At 38.2% G+C, this 26726-nt stretch overlaps 1 long non-coding RNA gene across 1 annotated transcript in view; it reads right to left on the bottom strand.

Annotated features, from left to right (window-relative positions):
• The window catches only part of LOC144381202 (uncharacterized), a 142407-nt gene extending 116216 nt beyond the window's left edge, over nucleotides 1–26191 (bottom strand). Inside the window, exon 1 of the long non-coding RNA XR_013446077.1 lies at nucleotides 26066–26191. This is a non-coding gene — a long non-coding RNA (uncharacterized LOC144381202). The remainder of the gene's footprint in view (nucleotides 1–26065) is intronic.
• Between the last annotated feature and the right edge of the window lie 535 nt (nucleotides 26192–26726).

Raw genomic sequence — 26726 nt, 5'->3', positions numbered from 1 at the left:
AGGATTTCCCATGTAAACTCTGCTCAAAAGAATGTTTGACTGGATTCCCTCATAGTGAATTTCAAACAATGTTTTAGGTATTTATGAGAAGTATTTATTTGGAGATGCCTTCACTGTCCCTTTCCAACAATATGAGATAAACAGCCACTTAATCCATCTAAACAAAATAATCTGTCTAACTTGACTGTGAAAACATAAACATTCTATATCTTAATCAGGAGACAAAGTCACGATCATCATCCATTTCATCCTTTTTCCAGTCTGTGCACTGATTATAGATCCTGTGATAGTATATCAATTTTCCTTGTCAACTCTCAGGCCCATCAAATGCCTGCAGATAAACATTTGATCATACAAGAACTGTAATTTGCCTCTTCTCAAAATTCACTTCACTTTGATAAACTTCACAGATATTCACTGGAAATGAATGTTCTTTTGTTTCCATAGTGTTAGGCTCCTTTGCTCCTTTCCTTTTCTTTTACTTTTTACTGGGAAAATGTATAACAAAGACATTAAATTATTTTTCTTTAAATAAATCTGATAAAGGGAAGCCTGAACAGAGAGTAAGGAAGTTGCATATTATTCTTTCCCTATTCTTAGACTTTTGTATATTCTTCAACTGGAAATAGAAGCTGAACTGGGAAATCATTATTGACATTAATTTGACCCTGAGAAAGCCATTTAACATTATGGAGTCTTACTTTTCTAATCTTTTAGTTGAGGATAATGAAACATACTTCATGGTGGGAAGGTTGATAGGATTAAATTAAATCACATTTACAAAAGGGCATTGCAATATGTCAGATACATAGTAAATATAAATGTCTGCTTAATGTAGTGAAATGTGCTGAGTAACTAATATGTGTCAGGCACTATGACAGGTGTAGTGGGGTTAGAAGAATTAATAATGACATTAAATCAATAATTAATAGCTACCATTTAGCCAACAAATCTCTTGGAGCACCCAACAATGCATCAGGTACTGCACCAGGCAACGGACAGTTCCTGCCCTCAAGTTGCTCACAATCTCATTTGAGGAGGCAGAAGTAAGCAAGCAATTATAACTTAGTGTGATTAGTACTACCAACGGCTTAGGAACGGGGGGTAGTACCTAATCCAGGCTTGAGATGTTGGAAGGGCTTCATTAAGGAGGTGATGACAGATGACGTGGAAGAAGAGGGACAGCATTTGAGGAAGACAGAACAATCTCAACAAAGTCCTGAAAGCAAAAGAGAACATGGAGCATTCAAGGACTGTCAGTTGTTTAATGGGTGAAATAAAAGTTGCAAGCAGCAAATGATGAAAGATGGTGCTACAGCAATAGGCAAAACTGGATTATTAAAGATCATAGGAAGCGTAAGAGGCTTAGACTTTAAAAGAATGAAAAGACATTAAGCAGGGGAGTGGCATTATCAGATTTGAGCTTCAGATATTCACTCTGGCTTCAGTGTGAACAATGGATTGAGAGAACCCGGAAAAGGGAACCATATGAGGACAGAGGAGTAACCTGTCTATGAGAAAGAGCTAAACAAGTTGACATTGAGGATGGCCTCTGGAGGGTTACATGTATCTGCAGGACTTTAAAGGCAAAACTACCCAGATGCAAGTTATTAATCTTTATTATATTTATTTATATTTATAAACTTTACTTGTTTTTAACCAACCTGACCTTAGGTTAAGTGGCTAGGTCTACAATATATCCTATATTTCATGGCAGAAATAAAATGGAACCATTAAAATAAGACATAGATCAGTGGATCCAGTAGAGGAAACTACAAAATCATACAAACGGAGAAGTGATCCAGGTTGAAGGAGTCATTTTTCGTTTACCTTAATGATTTCTTTAACATTTCTTGTGGTGTGGTCCTGCTGGTGACACAACTTCTCAGCTTCCATTATTCTGAAAATGTTTTTATTTTGTTTTCATTTCTGGGTATAGAAGTCTAGGTTGACCATTTCCCTCCATTCCATTGATTCCTGGCTTGCGTCATTCCCAAAAAGAAGTCTGTCATTCTTATCCTCGTTCTTCTCAGTATAATGTGTCTTTATTCTCTAATTACTAAGATTTTTTTTCTTTTTCTCTAGTATTTACCAATTTGATAATGGTTTGCTGTTGTGTGTGTGTGCATGTGCATGTGTGTGTGTGTTCATGCATGTGTATGTTCAATATTTATTCTGCTTGGAGTTTATCAAATCTCTTGGATCTGTGGGTTTATAGTTTTCATCATATTTGGAAAAATTCTTTTGCTATTCTTTCTTCAAATCTTTTTATTTGTCTTCATCTTTCTCTTCTCTCTCTGAAAGTCCAATTTATGTATGTTAGACGATTTGATATTGTCCCACACTCACTAAGGCACTGTTCACTTGTTTCGGTCTTTTTTTCTATGTGCTATTCATTTTGGATAACATCTATTGCTATGTTTTCAAGTTCACCATTTGTTTTCTTCTGCACTCTCTGATCTTCATAAATCTCATTTAGTATATTTTTAATTTTTGATATATTTTTCATCTCCACAAGTTCCATTTAGGTATTTTTTAATGCCTTCCATTTTTTTCCTTATCATATTTGTGTTTCACTTTACATCTTTGTGAATATTTATAATACCCATTTCAAGTTCCTTATCTATCTCTTTCATAGCTGTCATTTCTGAGTATGTTTCTAGTAGTTTATTTTTTTCCTTATTATGGATCTTATTTTCATATTTCTTTGCATGCCTGGAAAATTTTCATAGGATACCCGATGTTATGTATTGATTCGTTGTTGTATTTAGTTGAATTCATTTAAAGAGTGTTGTGGCATATAGTTAAGTTACTTGCAGATTGATTTATTTTGAGGCTTACTTTTAAGCTTTGTTATAATTAGTCCAGCACAGCCTTTACTGTGGGGCTAATTTAGCCCTGCTACTAGGGCATGACTTTTTTGAAGGTCCTATGAATACTCAATATATTTCAGAGTATCTCCAATGGTTGATGGCAATGCAAAAAAAAAAAAAAAAAATCCCAGCTCTATGTGAACCTTTATAGTTTATGGAAGCTCTTTCTCAAACTTTAAGTGAGTTTTCCTTACATGTTAATAAAAATAATAATGAAAATAGGGAAATGTAAGTCCTGAAAAAGTTAGGGGCAGTACTGTAAAAGTCTTGATTTGGCAGAATGAGAAGTTTATACTTGATCCATAGGAAATAGAGAAATTTTAAAGGATTTCAGGTGAGTATCATTGTTCTCAATGAAATCAACTTCCCCTAATGGGAAAGGAAAATAGGAAAGATCATCTTTATTTTATTTATTTATTTATTTATTTATTTATTTATTTATTTATTTGAGAGAGACAGAGAGTGCACAAGTAGGCAGAGCAGCAGGCAGAGGGAGAAGCAGACTCTCCCCACTGAGTAGGGAGCTTGATGTGGGGCTCGATCCCAGGAGCCTGGGAGCATGACCTGAGTTGAAGGCAGATGCTGAAAAGGATGCCAAAAGATTATCTGAACAAACTTTTTCTTTTTCTTTCTTTCTTTTCCTTTCCTGTCCTTTTCTTTCTTTCTTTTTTTTTTTTAAAGATTTCATTTATTTATTTGACAGAGAGAGACAGCGAGAGAGGGAACACAAGCAGGGGGAGTGGGAGAGGGAGAATCAGGGTTCCTGCCAAGCAGGGAGTCTGATGCGGGGTTTGATCCCAGGACCCCAGGATCAAGATCCGAGCCGAAGGCAGACGCTTAATGACTGAGCCACCCAGCTGCCCGTCTTTTTTTCTTTTAAACTTTTTTTATATTAAAGAGCTTAATATAGTATTTTGAGGATTTCAAATAAAATTTTAAAACTTGGATTTGAAGTTAAGAGCATGGTAAAAATTGAAAACAATATAATTAATGAACCTATTCTGTATCTATTGATGACATAATTGTAGAGACAGACATTATTTCAAATTACTGTAAAACATAAATTTGACTGTACATCCCCAGTGAGGATATAATCTAAGGATAAAAGTAACTGTATAAAATGTTTCAAACTCCTTTCAATAATCATATTATTGGTAGTACTACTGGTATTGTGATTCTAATAGTGCTTTCTTTGTAATGTGGGATAAGGCAAATGAGTCATTATTTGATATTTTAATACTATCATCTTTGGTATCCTTGAGCAGTAAAATTCTCCTTGTGGAGTAAAGAAGATATAGATGTAAGCTTGAAAAAGTTAAGTAAGCTATCCTGTAGGGCAGAATCTGAATTAGAACTATTATTCTGGATCTTTGAGGTGTTTTATCTTTTTTGAAAAAACATATTTCTGTCCACTTAAAAGGCCTACAAACCATGACCAAACCAGTAACAACAAACATCTCTGGGTCCTGGGGTGCTATCTCCAGGTTTGAGACAAGAAATATAAAGATGAGTCTGGAACAACATGCCATAACAGCAAAAAAGATATCAACCTACGAAGGTTGTTTTAAAGGACTCATGTACCAATGTACCTGATCATGCTTCCCTTGGTCAAAAGTGGGACAATTTGACATCAATGAGAATAATAACTGAAATGGGTTGAAACATATCAAATATGCTTAAATCCATACATTCATAGTACTACCAAAAAGGAAAATTCGTTTTTTGTTTTGTTTTTTGTTTTTTTACCATTGGAGGATGCTAGGGAACAAATTCATTATTTTGAAAACTAGTAATGGGAAAATGCAAACATTTGCCTTGTCTTTTCTAAATAACCGTTTCCGCTAGGTAACCAAAGACTAGTTTCTCTTTATAGCAGCATTGCAGATAATAAATAAAGAAGGAATAATAGAGTATTATCATTTTGTAACTGCTAACAAGTTAACTGATTGTCAGCATTGTTAACATCACAGAGAGATAATCAGCATTATATGTCTCCAGATGGAACACAATTCCACCTATGAAATGGTCTTGCTAAGAAAGAAGGAGGAGGAGAGGAAGAAGAAAGAAGAGAAGGAGAGGAGGAGGAAGAGGAAGAAGGGGAGAATTCAAATCTGTTAAAGGATTGAGAGTCCAGCCACCAATTTACAGGAAACAAAGAGACCAGAGGAACATGGTTAACTATACCACAGGAATATGACCAGCAAAATCTAGACAATGCAAACTTTGTAGTAGAAGCAACTTGATTTTTTCAACAAATAAATGGCAAAGATACAAAAAGAGAAATAAAGAATAAATCTACAAAGTAAAAAAGACTTAAAAGAACTATAAATCTGCATACTGTGTAGGCTGAGAAAACATTTATGAAATTTATGAGACAATTGGATAATTGAACTCTGGGCATATGATGACATTAGGAATTATTATTAATATGTTAGGTATGATAATGATACTGTGATAATGTTAAGACACAAAATTCACCTAGTACTCAAGTCTTGATTTCTAAACACTATTTACCAACACTACAAGGAACCAGGGATGCTGGGAGAATTATTTGAAACTAGGATTAGAGCAAGAAAAGTACAAGCTGATCCTGGAACATCTTATTCCAGAGAATCATAAAGTGCCCAGGAATTAGAAAGACACATATATCAGTATGACACAGGAAACTGTTTGATGCAATTTCTGCCGGCCAAACCCAGGACAATATGATCATCCAAACGAATAATGACAAGAATGGATTGTAACACTTTCAGTGAAAAGGAAGTCCATAGAAATAGTCTACAAGTCCATAGAAACACACAAATCACAAAACAAAGAAAGTAACAAATAAATAAAAAGAGGGAGAAGGAAAACATTTTCAAAGTAGGATGCCAATAAATATAGAAGGAATGGAAGAATTGTAAAATCATTGTTTTGTAATCATGATACTAATCATTGGCTCAAGCAGGAATCATCCTTTTACTCATTTCACCAATAAGTAAAATTTTAGTCAGGATAAGAATATATATGCCATTTCAAAGCATCTACTTACACACTACTTGGTAATTACAAAGGAAATAGGTGAGCCTTTACAGTGGGGAAATTTGGCAGATACTGCCATTACCAAGTGACCAAAGTCAACATCACCAATACTAGGATAAACTGACATCAGTTGTCTTCTAAGATGATGCCCTCAGAAGGGCAAAACATCATTTATGTATTATTCTTTCTAAAAAAATCTAATAAAATCAAATCATGAGGTAATAATCAGACAAGCATAAATTGAAGGACATTATACAACAAGCCTGTGTGTTTCAAAATGTTAATGCCATGAACAATAAAGTATAAGAAAGGAACTTCCAAATAAAGGCAACTAAAAAGACATAACTACTGAACGGCATCAGGGAAATACAAATCAAAACCTCAATGAGATACCACCTCACACCAGTCAGAATGGCTAAAATTAACAAGTCAGGAAATGACAGATATTGGCGAGGATGCGGAGAAAAGGGAACCCTCCTACACTGTTGGTAAGAATGCAAGCTGGTGCAGCCACTCTGGAGAATAGTATGGAGGTTCCTCAAAAAGTTGAAAATAGAGCTACCCTATGATCCAGCAATTGCACTACTGGGTATTTACCCCAAAGATATAAATCTGATTGAAGTTTATATGAGAACCTATTATAAAAATTCTTACAACTTTTATGTAGGCCTAAAATTTCTTTGAATTCAGGTATTTTTTAACTAAAAATAGCATTTTTCCAACTTAATCTATAGATTCAATACAATCCAAATCAAAATCCTAGCAAGTTATTCTGTGGATATAAACAAACTGATTATAAAGTTTATGTGGAGAGGCAAAAGACCCAAGATAGCCAACACAGCTTTGAAAGAGAATAAAGTTGGAAGACTGTTGTTACCCAACTTCAAGACTATCAAGCTACAGTGAGGAAGACAGTAAATATTACCAGTACTGGTAAAAGAATAGACAAATGGATCAATGGAACAGAATAGAGAGCCCAGAGATAGATCCATATAAAGATAGTCAACTATTTTTGACTACAATGGAGCAACTTAAGTCTCTTCCAGAGATGGTGCAAAAAACTGAATTTAGACTCAGAACTTACACCCCTCCCAAATTAACTCAAAATGGATCATAGACTTTAAAATAGAAAACTAAGAAACTCCTAGAAGATAATATAGCAGAAAACCTAAAATGATTTCAAGCATAATGACTTTTTAGATGCAACACCAAAGTCATGATCCATAAAAGAAATAATAAGCTGTACTTCATTAAAACTAAAAACTTCTATTTTGTGAAAGACAATGTCAAGAGAATGAGAAGACAAGTCACAGTCTGGGGCAAATATTTGCAAAAAGCATATCTGATAAAAGACTTTTATCCAGAATATACAAGGACATTAACAGATACCTCACTAAAGATGATATACAGATGGAAAATAAGCATATGAAAAGATACTTCACCTCATAAGTTATCAGATGCAAATTATAGGGAAATTCCACTATATACCTATTAGGATGGCCAACATGTGGAACACTAACAGTACCAAATACTGATGAGGATGTGGAGCAACAGGAACTCATTCACTGTTGGTGGGATTGTTCCTTTGTATTTACTCAAAAGAAACTGAAAGCTTAGTCCACAAAAAGAACTGCACATGGATGTTTATAGCAGCTTTATTCATAATTACCAAAACTTGGAAGCAACCAAGATGTCCTATAGAAGAATAAACAGGGGCGCCTGGGTGGCTCAGTCATTAAGGGTCTGCCTTCGGCTCAGGTCGTGATCCCAGGGTCCTGGGATCGAGCCCCACATCAGGCTCCCTGCTGAGGGAAGCCTGTTTCTCCCTCTCCCACTCCCCCTGCTTGTGTTCCCTCTCTCGCTGTGTCTCTCTCTGTCAAATAAATAAATAAAATCTTTAAAAAAAGAAAAAAAAGAAGATGAATGGACAAATAAAGTGCGGTACATCCAGAGGATGGAATATTATTCAGCACTAAAAAATGAGCTATGAAATTATAAAAAGACATAGAGGAAAGTTAAATGTGTATTATTAAGTGAAAGAAGCTAATATGAAAATGCTATGCATACTGTATGATTCCATCTATATGACACTCTGGAAAAGGCATAACTATGGAGACAGTAAAAAGATCAGTGTTTTCAGGGTTTGGGGTGAAAATGGGGGAATGAATAGGCCAAACACAAAAGATTTTTAATGCAATGGAAATACTCTGTGTGATACCATAATAATACCATTGCATATTTGTACAAACCCATAGAAGGTACAACAGCAAGAGCAAACCCTAATGTAAACTATGGACTTTGGGTAAAAACAATGTGTCAATGTAGGTTCATCAATTGTAACAAATGCACCATTCTGGTGGGAGGTGTTGATGATGAAGGAGGCAGTGATCATGTAGGGGTAGGGAGTATATGGAAAATCTCTGTACTTTCTTTCAGTGTTCTTGTGAACCTAAAATTGCTCTTAAAAATAAAATCTTTAAAAAGTACACAAAACAGAAGGGTATGAGGAAAGTTTGGGGTAATGGAAATGTCCTATATCTTGAGAGTAATGATGGTTTCACTAGAGAGCACAGCTGTCAAAACTCATACAATTTATACTTTAAGTGGGTTTCATTTATTGTGGATTTTTTAAAATTTATTCATTTGGTAGAGCACAAGCACGGGGGAGGGAAAGGTCAGAGAGAGAGGGAGAAGCAGACTCCCCACGGAGCAGAGAGCCCAACGTGGGGCTCAATCCCAGGATCAACCTGGAACCATGACCTGAGCCAAAGGCAGATGCTTAACCAGCTGAGCCACCCAGGCTCCCTATATTGTGCTTTAGTTAGACTTCAGTAAAGTTGTTTTTCAAAGTGCACATAAATCCAGAGCAATAAAACAATTCTCTTCTGAACATAATTATGAAGACAGAACAAATTTTGTTGACTCTATATTAATTTATATAATTTCCATTTTAAAAATTCCCATTTTAGCCCAGTTCTTTCCAAACTAAAAGTGCATTGAAAATGCTAAATAATGAAGCCCTTCAGCATATATCATTGTGGTCAGTTCACCACAAATTTAATTTATGAAAAATTATTTTGCAACTCTTTTCTCTGTATGAATATAGTTTAATTATTAACAGGAACTTTGAAAAAAAGTTAAAATATAACATAAGCTACTTCACTTAAATAGCAGATACTTCTTGTAAAGTGTTAAGAATTAAAAATAATGGAATTAATTGTCTATAGTATGAATAAGGAAAGCTTTCCAAATAAATAAGCACAAAATAAGTACAGCACACTGGGTGTTATACACAAACAATGAATTGTGGAACACTACATCAAAAACTAATGATGTAATGTATGGTGACTAACATAACGTAAAAAAAAAAAAAAGAAGAATGAGTACAGCAGTAAAATACTTCAAGCTCAGAGCCTGGAAGGAACATGGAATGCCAAGAAACATGACAGAGTAAAAATCAAGTTTGAGAAATTTAGGAAACAAACAAAATACCCAATGGTAGAGAATGCATTCTATGTATTTACATGTGTGTGTATATAATTATATTGTTAAAAGAAAAAACAAGTTACAATGAACAATGATAAATATAAACTCATTTTAATTTATATACAAGAAAAATGCCTGAAAATTTATACAATGAAATGAAAACAGTAATTGTCTCTTAGTGGTGGGGATATGGGTGATTGTTAGATTCTTATTATTTTTGTTCATCTGATTATTCTGATATGTCTACAGTAAGTATGTGTTTCTTATAAATTCAAAATAGAAATAAAAAAGGAATTTAAATTGCTTTCATACAAATTAAACTATAAAAAATATTGATTTAAGAAAAGAATCCTTATCTCTTAAAGATGTATGCTGAAATATTAATGGGCAAAATATTCTGATGTCTGGAATTCATTTAAAATCACATGGAAGGGCCTCTTACACTGTTGGTGGGGGGATGCAAGCTGGTACTGCCACTGTATAAAAGAGTCTGGAGGTTCCTCAAGAAGTTAAGTATAGAGCTACCCTACAACCCAATAATTGCACTAATGGGTATTTACCCCAAAGATACAGACATAGTGAAAAGAAGGAGCACCTGCACCCCAATGTTCATAGCACCAATGTCCACAATAGCCAAACTGTGGAAGGAGCCAAGATGCCCTTCAACAAAAGAATGGATGAAGAAGATGTGGTCCATATATACAATGGAATATTACTCAGCCATCAGAAAGGATGAATACCCAACTTTTACATCAACATGGATGGGACTGGAGGAGATTATGCTAAGTGAAATAAGTCGAACAGAGAAAGACAATTATCATATGGTTTCACTCATATGTGGAATATAAGAAATAGTGCAGAGGACCATAAGGGAAGGGAGGGAAAACTGAATGGGAAGAAATCAGAGAGGGAGACAATCCATTAGAGACTCTTAACTATGGGAAACAAACGGAGGGTTGCTGAAGGGGAGAGGGGTGGGCGAGAATGGGTAGCTGGGTGATGGGCATTAAGGCGGGCACGTGATGTGATGAGCACTGGGTGTTATACACAACTAATGAATCATTGAACACTACATCAAAAACTAATGATGTACTATATGTTGGCTAATTGAATTTAAATTAAAAAAAAAAAAGACGGCTGTAAAAAAAAAAATCACATGCAAGGGGAAGAAGTGGAACAGTGGTAACAAACACAATTGGCCGTGGGGTGGTAATTGTCCAAGCTGGATGACAGGTACATGAAGGTTCACTGTACTCTTCTGTCTTCTTTTGTATATGTTTAACATTCTCCACAATGAAAGGTTTTAAAAGATAAGCCAACTGAATAAAAAATTTTGTTAAAGCAGTCAGTGTTTACAACACTAAAAGAAGCTAATGCAGACACGTGACATCTCACTGACATCGCTGCTCAGGGCCTTTCCCAGAAGGACCCTCAGGCTATGTCAGGCAGTGTGCAGCACCCTCTCCTGAACCACCTGGGCATCATGCACTCTGGGCCGTGCACTCCAGGCCATGCCCTAGCACCTTCTTCAAGATCCAAGTGTCACTTCCTCTGTGAAGATTTCCTGACTACACCACAGCCCCCAGCTGAAACTAACCATTCCTCCCACTGTGTCTTGACAACAGCATGTAGATCCAGGTTGTGTGGGTTGGTTTATAACACCTGACTTCTCATCCCAGCCATAAACCCTTCACATGGATTACTCATCTCTGTATCCCTAGGACAGAAACTTACAGTTACATAAGCATTTGTGGAATGAACTTTTTCTCTGAGTTTCTTCCTCATTTGTGTGAATGAGTCAAATTTCTCAAGATAAGAAATTTGTTTCAGACCTCTGAAAGACAATCACTTCAGGTTTATCTTGGTTCCCAGCAAAGGGGTGGGTACCCGTCTCATATACCAAACCTCCTGTATAGGCAAACAATAGGAATCTTTGGTCTCGTATAAGAGAGTGGAGCCAAGGAAATTTATCAGACATCCAAGAATAGGGACTGGAGAGTGAATATAAACAGGTAGAAAAATGTAGAACTGTAACCAACTACACAGAAAAAATCCTAACAATTTTAATTTAAGCAGAAAACAAGCCTTCAGAATAAGACTCTTCTGAGTTCTTTTCCACTAAACTTATCTGGAAAGTGAAATTGTCATTTTCCATCAATAAAGTGGTATAACATGCAAGTCTTCGGAGTCTGCTCTATCCACTAGTCCCCAAGCATATTCTCTTCCCCACTACTTTATCTTTATAATGTGCTACTTCGCCTGGTGGGGTTATGGCTTTCTGTCCAAATTCCATGAACCTGAAGGCTCATCAAGTGCCACCTGATGCCTTTAGCCCTAAACAATCTCCATTTTCCAAAACTCTTATTACTTTCTCATTTTATCACTTCTTTTTCTGTGTCATAGTTATTCATGTGTTTCCTATCCTGAAATGCCTCAAAACCTCTCTGAGAGCAGGTGTCATATCTGAGTCCAGGTGAAATATGTCACCATTTCTGTATGTTGTCTTGCACCTAACAGGTGCTCAGAAAATAAATGAATGGAAGGAAGAATCAATAAATAAGTTTGACTAATTAAAATTTTTCATCAAATTACATGTTGATTTTGGTATTGGATAGGCATCTCCCAGGTTGCTTTTAGTTCCTTTATTTCCCCAAATATTTGCTAGTCAAGTTTGTGAGTAGGGTGAAAGTAAGACAGTTTTCCCCAATAGGCCATTAAAATCCAAGCAAAAGCAGAAAAGCTCTTTTAAGAGAGTATCTAGGAAGTCAAATATATGGTAACAACACCCAAAGTGAAGCCATTCTTTTTTTTTTTTTTTTAGGATTTATTTATTTTGAGAGAGAGAAAGGAAGCACACAAACAGGGGGAGGGCAAAGGGAGAGAGAGAAAGAATCCTCAAGCAGACTCCCTGCTGAATGTGGAGCGGGACATGGGGCTCGATCTCAGGACCCCAAGATCATGACTTGAGCCAAAACCAAGAGCTGGCCACTCAACTGACTGGGCCACCCAGGTGCCCCAAAGTGAAGCCGTTCTTGAGAACTGAATGGCAAACAATTCCATAGCTTGTTAAGGTTTAATCGTGGGGCTTTTGAGGTCATGGCAATGGTTTTGCTTCTGTTGGGCATCTGGTGGGACTGTATCTATTAACTGGAAATGATTAGTGTGGTCTGATATATTTTAAAGGTTTGTTTATTTATTTGGGAGAGAGAGAGAGTGTGCAAGCAGAGGGAGGGGCAGAGGGACAAGGAGACTCCCCACTGAGTGTGGAACCCAATGCAGGGCTTGATCTCACGACCCTGAGATCATGACCTGAGCTGAAATCCAGAGTTGGACACTTAAGTGACTGAGCCACACAGGTGTTTTTATATTTTTAATTTTACTTTAAAAAAAGAAGGCATGGGTGCATTATCTTTCTCTCTCTCTTCTCTCCCAATTTTCTCCCCTCTTCTCCCTCACTTTCTCTCATTCTTGTGCCATCACCCCCAATTGCCTCCCCTTCTGCTTCTCTCCACTCGTTCATTTCCTTCTTCTTTATCTCTTCCTTCCTTTCCCACTGTCTCCTCTTCCTTTCCTCTTCCTATACCTTCTCCCTCCCATGTCACTTATTTAAAAATGTGGAACATCAAAGAGTTACCTACCTTGGTCTGAAACCTGAATGTAGATTTATCTACTGGGTGGGACAGACACCAGAAAAGTGGGGAGGAGAGCTCTAGATAATGGAGTTCCATTCAAAAGGTGTGGTACAGAAAGTCTAGTGACAAGTGACAAGTGAGCATCCAGGCAAAAACTGCCATCAAAGACATCTAACATGAGATGGTGGGTTACCCCAAAGGTTGGCTGGGGCATGATGACAAGAGACCAACCTGGGAGCAGGCAATGATCTCCTTCCAGCAGGAGATCTGGAAGGGTAGTAGACTCAGGGAGGCACTTGTAAGGAGGCCTAGCAGAGCCTGAGCCATTTGTCTAGGGTCTGTCATACATGGTGGGATTGACAACAGCAAGCAGACCTCTGAGCATTGCAGGCCTGGTTCCTGGGGAAATAACCCAGGTCCAGCCTCTTACAGGCAGAAAGGAACAGAACATGAGAAGAGAAAGTTCCCCAGGAGGAAATCAATAAAAGTGCTCAGTTATAGGAGCAAGGGAAGTGTCTCATTCCTAAAACAGGCCATCCGTGGGCAAAGCAGGACAAGCCTGGGCTGTTGACCTAGTTCCTCCTTATGTAACTCAAAAAGGAACAAGTCTGGTTCTAGAAACTGGAGAAGGGATTAGCTTCCAAATATGCGTTCAGTAGCTGTGGGTCATTCCAAGAAGAGGCAGTGTTCTTAATGGTTGTGATTGCAGACTACTATTAGATCTGCCCTGGCTGGAATACCAGATAATCTCCTTAGGAGGTGGGACACCTTGGGAAAGTAACTTACCCTCTCTTTGCCTCAGTTTTCTCATCTGTAGAGTGGGGGAAAATAGTATTAATGTCATGAGGCTGTTATGTGGATTAAATGAATCCTTATTCATAAAAGAATTAGAATAGGGCCTACCATATAGTTTTGTTATGAATGAATGAATAAGCAAGATAATTTCTCTCCAGACTTACATATTTTCAACCAAAAGACTTTCTTAAAATCCTTCTGTTTACCCAAATCAACTGCATTACAAGTAATAGAATCATTAGTTTTTCAGGGCAACTGATCCATTTTTCATTCACTAAGCTTAGACCACCTGAGCTTGGTCCCCAATTAACCCAATGCAATAAAAACTGAGTGTGGGGGGCTGCTCCACCTGTGCTTCACATCTTGGGAAGTATACCAAAATTGTTTTCATCCCTTTTCCTTGAAATGTCAGCCTCATCTTCATTCTCCTTCTTCTCACCCCCACATCCCAGGAGGTAGCACAGCATCGCGGTGAAGAGGACGGGCTATAGAATTAGCCATAACTGGATTTCAACGTAAATTCTTTGCTTTTTTTCAGCTTGGCAAAGCTGCCTATGCTTTCTAAGCTTTAATTTTACCATTTTAAGTGAGGATAATAATACCCATATCATAGACTTGTCATGAAGATAAGAGGAGATTTTGCATGCAAAGGGCTTAGCGCCGTGCCTACCCACAGCCGATGTTTAATACATTTTTAGCCTAAAACCGTGGATCATAATCCAGTTCTGTCTATCTTTTCAAATGTCTCCTAACTCTGTCCCCTCTGCCCCATCCTTCCACACTACCCTAAATCTCTGTCAGGAGTATTTGTGTTTATCTCCCTGCTGGACTGTAAGCTCCTCGTGTAGAAACAGGTTCGGTTTATCGTCACTTCTCATCCTACCTTATCTTGGATGCACATAACAGACATTCAGCAAATGTTTGTTGAATAGGCTCTACAGAACTTTATTTTCTCCTTATTCTTGGTGTAATATGTAGAAGACAGAAGGCAAAAACCCTCCAGATTCTCAAGTGTTGTGATCATGCCTAATGGGCATTTGAGTCAAGTCAAGACATCCATGTGAGGACCCCAAGACTATGATCAAGGGTCTGAAAACCCTTCCCACGGGAAAGTCTGACTAGCAATTCTGTTTGGAGGCTGCATGACATGCTCCTTAGATGATAGATGGCAATATTTATCTGCAAGGAATAGAAGAGGTTAAGGGGTTGAGAACTGGAGAACAAAAATGAAGCCACAAGAGGAAACTCCTAGCTTCACATTTATTAGTGTATGTATTTGTGTCATTACTTCTCAGAAATATGTATTTTTAAACACCGCAGCAATTAAGTCTGACAGTTTAATTGACAACCAATGAAAAGCACCATACCGTGGCTCAGTTAAGTCTTATTGATCTTGTTATTTGCTCCCTTTTTCTCCAGTGTTGCCAGTAATTTGCCAGCTTCATTATTGACTATGTAAACTGCTCAAACTTCTATGAGAGACATTCAGGTAGGGAAAGATACGACATTGTGGTCCAAACTGACATGGTTCAAAAAAGACAACAGTTCTTAATTGATAACCAGGAATAGTGCAGTCCATAAAACAAGTCATCACTGTTTATGAAGCAAGGCTTGACCCAGAAATGGTGGCGTTCAAAAGAGGGAATTGCTATATCTTTGATTGTTCTAAGCAAACCCATCTACTTAATTGAATTCATTGGTCCATCCAGTTTGTTGATAGCACTAGAAATCAAGAAGACATCTCATATAGGTGGCCTTATTCGTGAAAACATAAATGTTCTGCTCAAAATTAATGTACTTTTCAGGGCACCTGGGTGGCTCAGTCAGTTAAGCAGCCTACTCTAGGTTTCAGCTCAGGTCATGATCTCATAGTCGGGAGATCGAGCCTCACACTGGGCTCTGCTTTGGGCATGGAGCCTGCTCTCTCCCCCTCTCCCTCTGTCACCACCCCCATGCGTGTGCACACCTTCTCTCTCTCTCTCTCAAATAAATAAATAAAATCGTCAAAATTAATGTACTTTTCAGCTTTTCTGGTGCTTGAAATCCCACCATTACTTTAGGGTTTACTCTTGGTGCTGTATGTAGTATGGGTTTGCACAAATGTATGATGAACATGTATCCTTCATGATAACACCATGTAATGTATTTTCACTGCCCTAAAAATCCTCTGTGCTCCACCTGTTCTTCTGTCTCCTCCCCCAACCCCTGGCAACCACTCGTCTCGTTAAATGTCTCCATAGTTTTGTCTTTTCCAAAATATCATATAGTTGAAATAATACAGTATGTAGTCTTTTCAGATTGGCTTCTTTACTCTTCATAGCTTTTTACCCACACTTTTTCTACTCTCCTCAAAACCTCACTGCTTATGTCCAAAATTAATCCTTCTCCCATGTCCTTGATCCCTCCTTCCAATAATTATTGTTCTCTCATTTCTTTCAGAAGCTCACAGAGGTCAAAAACTGTCTTATGTATCTTTTGTCCTACCTCTTTTATCATCGTGCCCCAATGCAGCCTACATTCCAGACTTACAAAAACGCTTGGCTCCCCAAATACAGCTCATATTGTTTTACATGATGTCATCTTTTTCTAAAAATGCCCATTCCCCACCTTCCCAACCTGGGAAACTCCTTCCTATCTTTCAAGAAGCAGATCAAATAACTTCCCCTTTATGAAGTCTACTCTGATATTCCCAAGTGGACATAGCTCCCTTCTCTGTGCTCCCCCAGCACCCCAAGTATCATTGTGTCATATCTTATTGCATTATTATTATCTCTTTGCAGACCTGTCAGCTCCCTAGACTTTCAGCCTTTGTGAGGGCAAGACCATGTCTGATGGTTTTCTTTCTTTTTAACACTAGGAAAATGCCTCACACAAGCAGTTTGTTAAGTAAGGAAAGCAGGCAATTGAATCTCTTCCTTGGAGAGATGGCTCAAGCATCTTAAGCATTAACAGCTTAGGACTCAGAGTAAATGGAATGGCAGTAGAGACAAAGGAGTCAATCCTGGCATGGGACAGTAAGCTTAGCTCTATTCTGTGATAACAAACTGTAAGCTTAACCTGGCTGAGTGTTCTGTAAACTTAACCTGATGGTCAGTCAGATGTGGTCCACAAGAGACACAAGAGAAACACAGGAAAACAAAGTTACACTTACAGGTCCTAGAGAGACAGAGTTACCATAAACCATGAAGGGCCACACAAGAGGAGTACTAAGAGAGCCAGCTCAATCAGGCAGGTAGGGAGCCAAGAGAGAGTGAGGTCCCTTGGGAAAGTGTCTTCATTGGCATCAAGGTAGAGTACTCAAGAAAAGGTGCAAAGGGGTTTCAATGGTGCATTTGAATGTTACTAGGTCAGAGCTGGGGAGGGCAAGAAGGAGAATTTGTGGAAGGGGCCAACCTTATTACACTGATATACCTGGTCACCTGGATAGAGTGCTCATAGCCTGTTTGCAGGGATGCTGAGGCAGCAGAAAAGAAAGGGGGGGGGGAGTATGAAGCTTTAGAAATTTACAATACACTGTATCTTAGCTATGTCCTAAATGGCCTCAGTAAGCAGAACTATGATGAATAGACGAAAGTCACAAGCAGAGAGATGACCATTTAAGATAAAGAAGGCCTTTCTAACCATCAGAGATGTGCAAAATGGAGGAGGCTACCTTGAAAGGCAGCGAGCCTCATTATTGACAGTATTTAACCAGAGGCCAGGTGGTCACCTGTGGGAAAGTTGCTACACAGATTCATGCAGCATATAAGATTCACATAGTACTGTATGTAATATTCATCAGTGCAGAGGAAGCCAAGGCCCAGCTTGTACAGAGCAATCACATATAAGGTGAACAAGCAAAGGTCAAGCTAAATGGATTTCATATGATCATCCTTTCCAAAGGCTTTTCTTTATGTTTCCAATCGAACAAGATATCCTGGATGTAAAAACATTTCTGGAGTCAGATAAGTTTGATGGAAACTACTTCATCTAGTATTACCCCTACTGCTGATACAAAGCCATTTGCACAAAGACTCTTAGAATTCCTAAAATAAAGGGAATCATGGCACTTGGCTTATCTCAGCATTTCCCAAAAGTTTTGCTCACAAAACTTTTTATTGTGTAATATGTCTGTGAATATTTCATGGAAGAATTCTAATTCTGCTTTCACTTGGGTAAAGGCGTCTCCCTCTGAAAAAAGGCAAATGCAGAATTTTCTTCTTTGCTAATTTCAAATCACAACAGGTCTAAGATATATAGGAAAGCTGTAGGTATAGTGAGGGATTCTTACCCCCAGGGGAAGAAAGGTATTTACCAAACTCATATGTCTTTTTTTTTGTTTAATAATGATCCAACCCTATAAGAAAGATGTTAATAGTCTTCTTTTTACCTATGGAGAACCAGATGCAGCTGGTAAAAAATGATGCAGGATCTTCCCATTTCTCGACTCAGCTAGCCTTGAACTGAGAGCCCAAAGATGGAAGAATTCAAATAAAGACTGTCAAGACTACTCCCAGCTTAACAGTCAATGATTCTTAATTTCATAATTTGAGAATTGACAGTCTCCAGAAGCATAAATGTCACCTTGATAATAACTATTGGAACCCATTAAATCCAGAAATTTACTTTTTCATAGTTGCCACAAGAATGAGGATGCAGGCAAATATGATCATTACTCAATGGCAATATGAAAATCAATAACCCATTACCTCTGTCAGCTGTATCCCCAGACTGGGCCACCTTCTGAAGGAGAAGCTGATGAGTTACGTTGTGAGTGTGAGTCAGAACCTATGTAAGTAGGCTGGAAGTAAATGATTTAGATACTCCCATAGTAACTAAGCCAGACCACAAATGATGATAAATTCTGGATCCTTTCACCTTCAACAATACCTTTTATTGTTCTCACAGGGGCTCATATTTTGTTGCCAAACTATTCATTAAGTAAAAATTAGGTTTTCCCATTTGTGTTCATCAATAGCATGCAGAACTGCCAATCAGAACTTGGGATCCCCATCTGTGTAGATGGTATATCTGTGTTAATTTGATGTAATTCTAGTCAAAAGCAAGGAAATTTGGTATTTCAGACACCTTTTGCATCCTCATTATAGGTAAATGCACAGCTTCTCTGAGGTTATTTAAAAATATGGAAAATAGTTTGAGATTATGGTGAGAATGGGTTGAAAAACATTTTAACCCCTTTCTTCATATATTTTGCATTGTCTCATTGGTATAATTATCTTGTATTGTTTTTGTAATTGAAAGAATTATTAAAGCAGATAATAATCAAAGAGGACAAAAGCCTAAGAATCCTATTATTGCCTTCACAGTCTTGTAAGGGTCCAAAACCATGTAGAAAACTAGCCTAGATATATCTCCATGGACCCTTCTGACTCAAAAATGCCAAGGAAAAAATCCTATGGCTTTATGTTTTGTTTTGTTTTCAGGGAGAAATAATTACCCGCCTTCCAGTATGATCTCCATTAGCTATTGTAACAATTCTGCAGGGCTCTTTAATACTCCTGGTAATGAGGCATCCTTGCATTAGGTTCATTCAGTGTCTTGCTGGGAAGGCAGAGTGGTGTAAAAAATATTAATAAAATAAAAAGCCTTCTTGTTTCCACAACACAAATCATAGCCAGAAGCACAAAAGGGGGGGAAAAATCCCTAAAACGCCACATCCTGCTATGCAAGCATTTAAATAATTAGTTTCCTGAAGATTGGCCACCAGGCTTGTAAACAGCTACAAAGGTCTTAATATTTATTTTACAACATATCCGCAAATTCAACGCAAACAGCCTACAGGTTGGTCATTAGTTGGGTATCATTTATCTGTTTATTTTCTTTGCTTGAAGGAGGGGGTACTGGGGAAAAGAAAAACAGAAAGTCTAACTTTACCATTATTCTTCCACTAAGTTCTCCTTAATGTTCTGTACGGGGAGAGGAAAAATCTCTGGGACTGGGTGTCTCTCCACCAGCCTCTTCCTTGCAAAACTCTTGTTTAAGATGCTACTTTTCACTGCTTCTTTTAATGACTGTATTATTTTGATTTTATTAGTTTGGCTTCATTCTAACTTCCACTAATGGATAAGTTAACACATGACTCACATTTATAGTTATTTATTTTGATGTTTGGGGATTCAGGAATGCTTTTTAAAAATTCCATCTATGTAAGTGTTTGGACTACTTTGCATTGAAGGCCATATTTTATTACCCATAAGAGAAAGCTCTGCACTGAGGAGACCAGTAATATTGGTAAATTGATAGTACTTTTGCCGTCCTACAAGGCTAGAGGACACTGAGTGGATGCGTTGTATCCTCTGCTTAAATTCTTCCCAGGTAGAAGGTGGGGTGCCTGAGAGGCTGCATTTGGGCACTTGGGCCACGGTTTGTTTTAGCCAGAGCAGTATGATAGAACAAATAATTTCCTAAAGATATGGTATTAAGAATAAATGAAAACATATATTCATTAAGGACAAAGGCAGGAAAATTGGAAAGAAATTCAATTTGAACTTTTTAAAGCACATATTATGTGCCAAACTTAGTGCTAGGGTATAGGGATAAACAAATAAGTACTCAGCCACATAAATTCAGAATTTAGCACATAGTACATATATGTAAATAATGGCTGATATAGGAATAAAGGTAATCTTGAAGAAATGAGTTCCAGTTTTGCATAAGATGAAGTAAGCACACATCTCCCTGTCTTTCCCATTGAACATAACTAACGATACTAGACAGTATGCAGGCAACATCTACTGGTGGACTCTGAGAAGTTAATAATAGCAGGCAGTTTGGGAAGCTGGAATTACTACTGATCTGACAATGCCTTTATAGATCCAAAGCCAGAAGTGCATGCCAGGTGAAAGGAGAAAGAGCTCTTAGTGAAACCCTTTCTTTTTGGCCCAAGGAGCAGGAGATTGGGCCCCTAAAGGACAGAGGGAGTTTGTAAATTCCCTTTAGTGGTGGTGGTGGTGGTGGGGGTGCTGGTTTTGTTGTTTTTCTTCCTCTCTTTCCCCAGCCCAAAAGCAAACCCATGGTGGCCACAGTGGCAGTGATAGGGTGCCAGTAACAGAAATGATGGCAGTGCCAATAGCACAGAGGCCTAAAACCCTGAGCCAAGAGCACAGGAGGAATCCTCATTGCTTTTCTTTCCCCTCCCAATCCTCTCACCGCTTGACCGGGGAGTACATAGCAAGGTAAGTAATTCATGTTTTGCTAACCAGAAGACAAGGAGTAGGGATTCTCAGAGCTAGAAACCTCCCGGGACATTGTATAGCAGAGGAAGTTAGGGGAAAATAATCCTATAAAGGTGAGTCTCAACTCCTAGGCTGACCCTTACACTTCATGTGCATACAGACTTTGCGAACTGATGGACAGAAGAGAGCACTGCTCAGACCCCCTACTGGGCACCAGGAGGCACACAGGAGAAATAAAAACAGCACTGCAGTGGTTTAACAACTGAATTGATATTTGAACCGCAGATCCCAGAACACCAGCTGAAACATCTGGCATGAACCCAACTCAATCAATTGCCTGTTTAAAAAAAAAAATCAGCATTCAACAGTTTCCAGAGGACTTAAGACCAAGAGTCTCACAACACGATACTCAATATCTCCAGGACACAATCCAGAATTCCTTAACATAGGAAGGACCAGGAAAATTTCAATGACTTGTAAGGAAAAAGACATTCAACAGATATTAACTTGAATGTTGGAATTTTATCAGACTTTAAAGAGGTTATTTTAACCATGCCCCAAGTAGTGAGGGCCATCACTCTTGAAATAAATGGAAAGAAAAGAAAAAAAAACTGAAGCAGAGAAATAAAAGATATTAAAAAGAACCAAATGGAAATTTGAGAACTAAAAAATACAATAACCAAAATATAAAAATATACTGGATGCGTTCAATAGCAGAATAGATATGACAGAGGAAAAAGTTCATTGAACTTTAAGACAGATCAATAGAAATTGTCCAATCTGAACAACAAAGGAAAAAAGACAGAAAAATAATAAACAGAGCCTCTGGGACCTCTGGGACCTCTGGGACAATACCAAAAAATTTAATAATCATATTGTCAGGGTCCCAAAAGGAGAGAAGAGTGATGCAGACAAAATTTTTGAAGAAATAATGATTGAAAATTTTACAATATTGACAAAAAAAATACACATTCAGTGAGGACCAAGAAGCATACTAGAGCCCAACTAGATAAACTCAAAGATATTCCATGCCCAGATATATCATAATAAAGTTGCTGAAAGCAGCCAGAGGAAGAGACAACACACTATAAATAGAGGACTAATGATTTGAATGACAACAAATTTCTCATCAGAAACAATGGAGGACAGAATGCAGTGAAATGATATTTTTTAAATCCCGAAAGAAATTTACTGTGAACCCACTTTTTTCATACCATAGTATGAACAATTTCCCAATCATTCAATACTATTTAAATACTATAATTTGTAATAAAAAATGTTTGTTTTTAATACTTCATTATTTAATCATTTTCTTATTATGACCATTTGTGTTGTTTCCAAATTTTGCTCATAAATAGTGCTGAGATAAACATCATTGTACATAAATTATTATGCATCCCTCTATTTCTAGTCCCATTACAAATTCCTAGTAATATAGCCATTGGATCAAAGGCTACAGTTAACCTTTAAGTACTTGATATGTATTGTCAAATTGCCCTCCAGAAAGGATTTTATTAAATTATCACCAGCACTATATGAGACTGTATTAGCAGTTTTCAAAATCTTTATCGATACAAAAACTAAAATTGGCATGCTATGGTTTCATTTGGAGTTTTAAAATTATGTGTAATATTAAATATTTTTCAAATGTTTTTCAGCAATTTAAACTTCTTTTCTTATGGATTGATTCATGACATTTGCCTTTTATTGATAAATTTTCTTACTGACTTTATGAACTCATACTCTGAATCAATAGTGTGAATAAAAGCCAAAACAACCAACCCAACAATTCCCTATTGTACACTGTTTTAACTAGCTTAATTTTTCCTTTCTACTTACCACTCTTTCTCTGTGATATATATACTTCTAAAGATTGCATCAGCCACCACCAATTGCCCAAATCCACCTCTGCTGTCTTGCTCCCCTGTCCCACTTGCTTATGCCATGTGCTTAAAAATCATTCCCCAGCTCCATTGCTTTTTAAATTTCTGTCTGTAAATTCATACAGAAAAATACTTACTCTGTGTGTGTGTGATGTGAGAGGCTCTGTCCAGTTCATAAATACATTAAATGATACTTACAAGGTTGTATTAGCAAAATCCAGTGGTGATGGTACATTATGTCTTCCCTTTTTTTTTTTTTTTAAAAGATTTTATTTACTTATTTGACAGAGAGAGCACAGTGAGAGCAGGATCACAAGCAGGGGGAGAGGGAGAGGGAGAAGCAGGCTTCCCGCGGAGCAGGGAGCCCAATGCGGGGCTCGATCCCAGGACGCTGGGATCATGACCTGAGCCGAAGGCAGACCCTTAACGACTGAGCCACCCAGGCGCCCCTTCCCATTTTTTTTATTCCTTTCTTTTTGTTTCAAGTTTTTATTTAAATTCTAGTTAGTTAACATATAGTGTAATATTTGTTTCAGGAGTAGAATTTAGTGATTCATCACTTACATATAACACCCTCTTCCCATTTTTTTTTTTTTTTTAGGAAGAATTTCCCTCATGAGGATGTAACCCAGGTAACTGAGTATACAGCTAAAAGAATCCTAGAAAGATAATAGCACCTCACTTTTCAGTTTTGTGTTTGCCTTTTTCTGTGCATTAGAAGGATTTTTAATGGGAAAATAGAGATGATCTCTCCAGGGGTGCTACCAGATTTTATACTAGAATTGCAGGAGCGGTTTTCTGTGGTAACTTCTCTCCCTCCCTCCCTCCCTACCGCCTCCCTTCTTCCTTCCTTCCTTCCTTCCTTCTTACAGTGGATTTTGAAGCATAAATTGGAGTTTTTCCACATTAACACAGGGAAAATCAATCCAAACAACAACATCCACATATGCAAAGGCATAGAAGCATGATGTCTAGTGTCCTTGGAAAAATATAAGCTGTTCATTATGACTGGAGTATGAGGTTCAAGGTGGACAGACCTTGGGACAGGGCTGAATGGGAACCGCTCATCTCTGAATCCCTTATCTCCTTTTATCAAATCAGGCATACACCTTGGACATTTTTCCCACGGGAATCCTTCTTCAGCCTTTAGTGTGTGCCCCTTGCACTATGAGATAGCCAGAGCATCTGCCCTCATGCACCGCCCAATGGTTACAAGTGCTGTTTCCAGCTGATTCACGACACACCTACCCATGTAGGTCCATCTTTAATCCACATCACCTTCTCCCTTGTTTCTCCAACTTCTTGCCTGCTTCAATCTTTCAAATTTAGCATCCACTTCTGATCTCTCTATCTCATGAATCTCCCACTTCATTCCTCCATAGTTGGCCCCTTTACATGTTGTAGAGCCTATATAACAGTCTACTGGGAGCATGCTTCATGATTCATTTGACTGCTCCCTATGAATGGACTTCTGGGAACAAGGATAATAGCCTCTTTGGCTTGTCCTCCATACCAGCTCAGGAATTATTCTCCTACAGCAGCCTTCTGGGGTAGAATCATCACCCTAGACTCTAAGTACTCCAGATTTAGGGGAATACCAGGACATAGCTTCCTAGTCATTTTCCAACTGCACAGGATATTTGCTTCCCAAATCACTTCAGTCTTCCTCTTACCTCCATTCCTACTAACCTGACTGCCAGACCTGTCATTGAATTGGCCTCTCTACCTCCATCTGCTTCCAGCCCTCTGTCTAATCTGTCCTACAGAGTTCTTTTTCTAAAACCCAACTCTCCTGATGCCACCCCTTAGTCCCTGCACTCCGAAAAGCTCCACCTAACACTAGAACACAGAGTAAACAGAGAAAGGAGTTCAAGATCCTCCACTACCTGGCCTCAGTCTACCTTTCTAGCCTTATATTCTATTATATGTACCACAAACTCGTCAGTCCATGCACTACCTGCTATTCCTCTAATACCCCAGGCACTTTTGTCTCAATGCCTTTGCTTAAGCTGTTCTGTCTGCGGGAGGACCTTACTTGTCCCCTAAACAAGATTTTACCTGTCAAAATCTTTTTTTATGAGTCAAAGCCGAGCTCAAATGATATTTTCATAAAACCTTCCCAAAATTTATTTCTTCTCTCTATTGGATCTCACATGCACATATGCATTTCTTCAGGACCAGATTTTCAAAATATATCGAGTTATAACATGTACTAGCTTTTTGTGTATCTGCTTGAATTCCTCCGTAAATCTCTGACTAGCCTCAGGACCTCATCACTAGAAAATCCGCTTTATAGGAGTAAAGCTGTCTCGGCATGAATACTGCTCTATTTTATTGGCTTAAAAACTCGTTTATAAGGTTTTGGAAAACACAGAGATGAATGAGACAGTCTCACTCTGTCTTGTTCCAATTATAAGACTGGGAAGCCAGACAGGTACACACATAGTCTCAGAATTGTGATAAATGTTTCAAATATGCTCAGAGGGCTAAGGAAACATACAGAGAAACATGCCTGGCTATCTGGGAGGAGAAGGAGATCTGGTCAGGGAAGGCTCCATAGGATGGAGAGTGCCTGGGGTGGCAAAGAGAAACGAGTATTGGAGGCAGAGGAAATAGGATTTGTCCATCAGAGCCCTTCTATTTGGTTACAAATGCAAATAGCAGACAAAGGGTGACTTTTATAATGAGCAATAGAATTTTCGGATGCAAGGATAAACTAGGTCACACAAATAAGCCAGAACCAAGGCATTGAAGGCCACATAGAATCTTCTAACATCTACTTCCCCTTCTCTCTCACTGCAGACTGGCTGTGTCTGTTTCCCAAACCACACAGTAAATAAAACAGGGTCATCTGGAGCTCCTCGGCTTACATGTTTCTGGTCGAAGGTTTTGTTAGTTATTTACTGTGATGTAACAGATTACCTCAACACTTTGTGACTTAAAACAATAAGTTGTTGTTGTTATTATTATTATTATTACTATTATTATTATTAGTTCACAGCTCCTATGTGCCAGGAATCCTGGCATAGCCTAACTGGGTATTTCTGGCTCAAGGTCTCTAATGAGACTACAGCTCAGTTGTTGGCTAAGTACGTGGTCTCATCTGAAGATACAATTGGCTGGGGAGGGAGCACAGAATCTGTTTCAAGTTCACTCACAGGGCTGCTAGTAGGCTTTGGAAAATCCAATTCCATACTCACTCATGTGATTGTCGGCAGGCTTCATTTCTTCATGGGCTGTTGGACTGAGAGTTTCAGTTCCTTGCTAAGCCACACAAACCTCTTTATGGGGCTGCTCACAACATGGTAACTTCTTCCTTCAGCATGAGTGATCAGAGAGAGAAAGAACAAGAATGAGGCCCAGAGCGAGCTCTTATAGTGGAAACCACATTCTTTTTGCAACCTAACCTAGATAGTTACATCCCATAACTTCAGCCATATTCTATCTATTAGAAGTGCCTCCCTAAATCCAGCTCACACTGAAGGTTGGGAGTTACAGAAAGACATGAATAATAGAGGTGGGATCATTAAGGCCCATCTTGGGGGCTGCCTATCCTAACTGGAATCTAAGGCTCAGGGGAAGGTTCTAATGGGCTCTTCTGATGTTAAGTGTCTATCTCTATACCAATCAACTGTGTCCATAGGGTCAGAGCTGCATCACAAGATATACCTGCTGAAAACCTAATCCTGAGGAAAAGGGGAAGTTTTCAGAGAAAAGGTGCTGAACTGCCCATTTTAATCAGGTGGATGTACTCACTGGCCCTTGTGCGTGTGCACACACGTACATAAATGCTCATAGAGAAGCACACACATAAATACACATTCACCTACCTGACCACCCTGCCTTGTATTTGTTGCACAT

Source organism: Halichoerus grypus, chromosome 1 (genome assembly GCF_964656455.1).
Source record: "Halichoerus grypus chromosome 1, mHalGry1.hap1.1, whole genome shotgun sequence".
Taxonomy (NCBI): domain Eukaryota; kingdom Metazoa; phylum Chordata; class Mammalia; order Carnivora; family Phocidae; genus Halichoerus; species Halichoerus grypus.
Note: the sequence above shows the minus strand (reverse complement) of the source record. Positions and strands in the feature narration are given on the sequence as shown.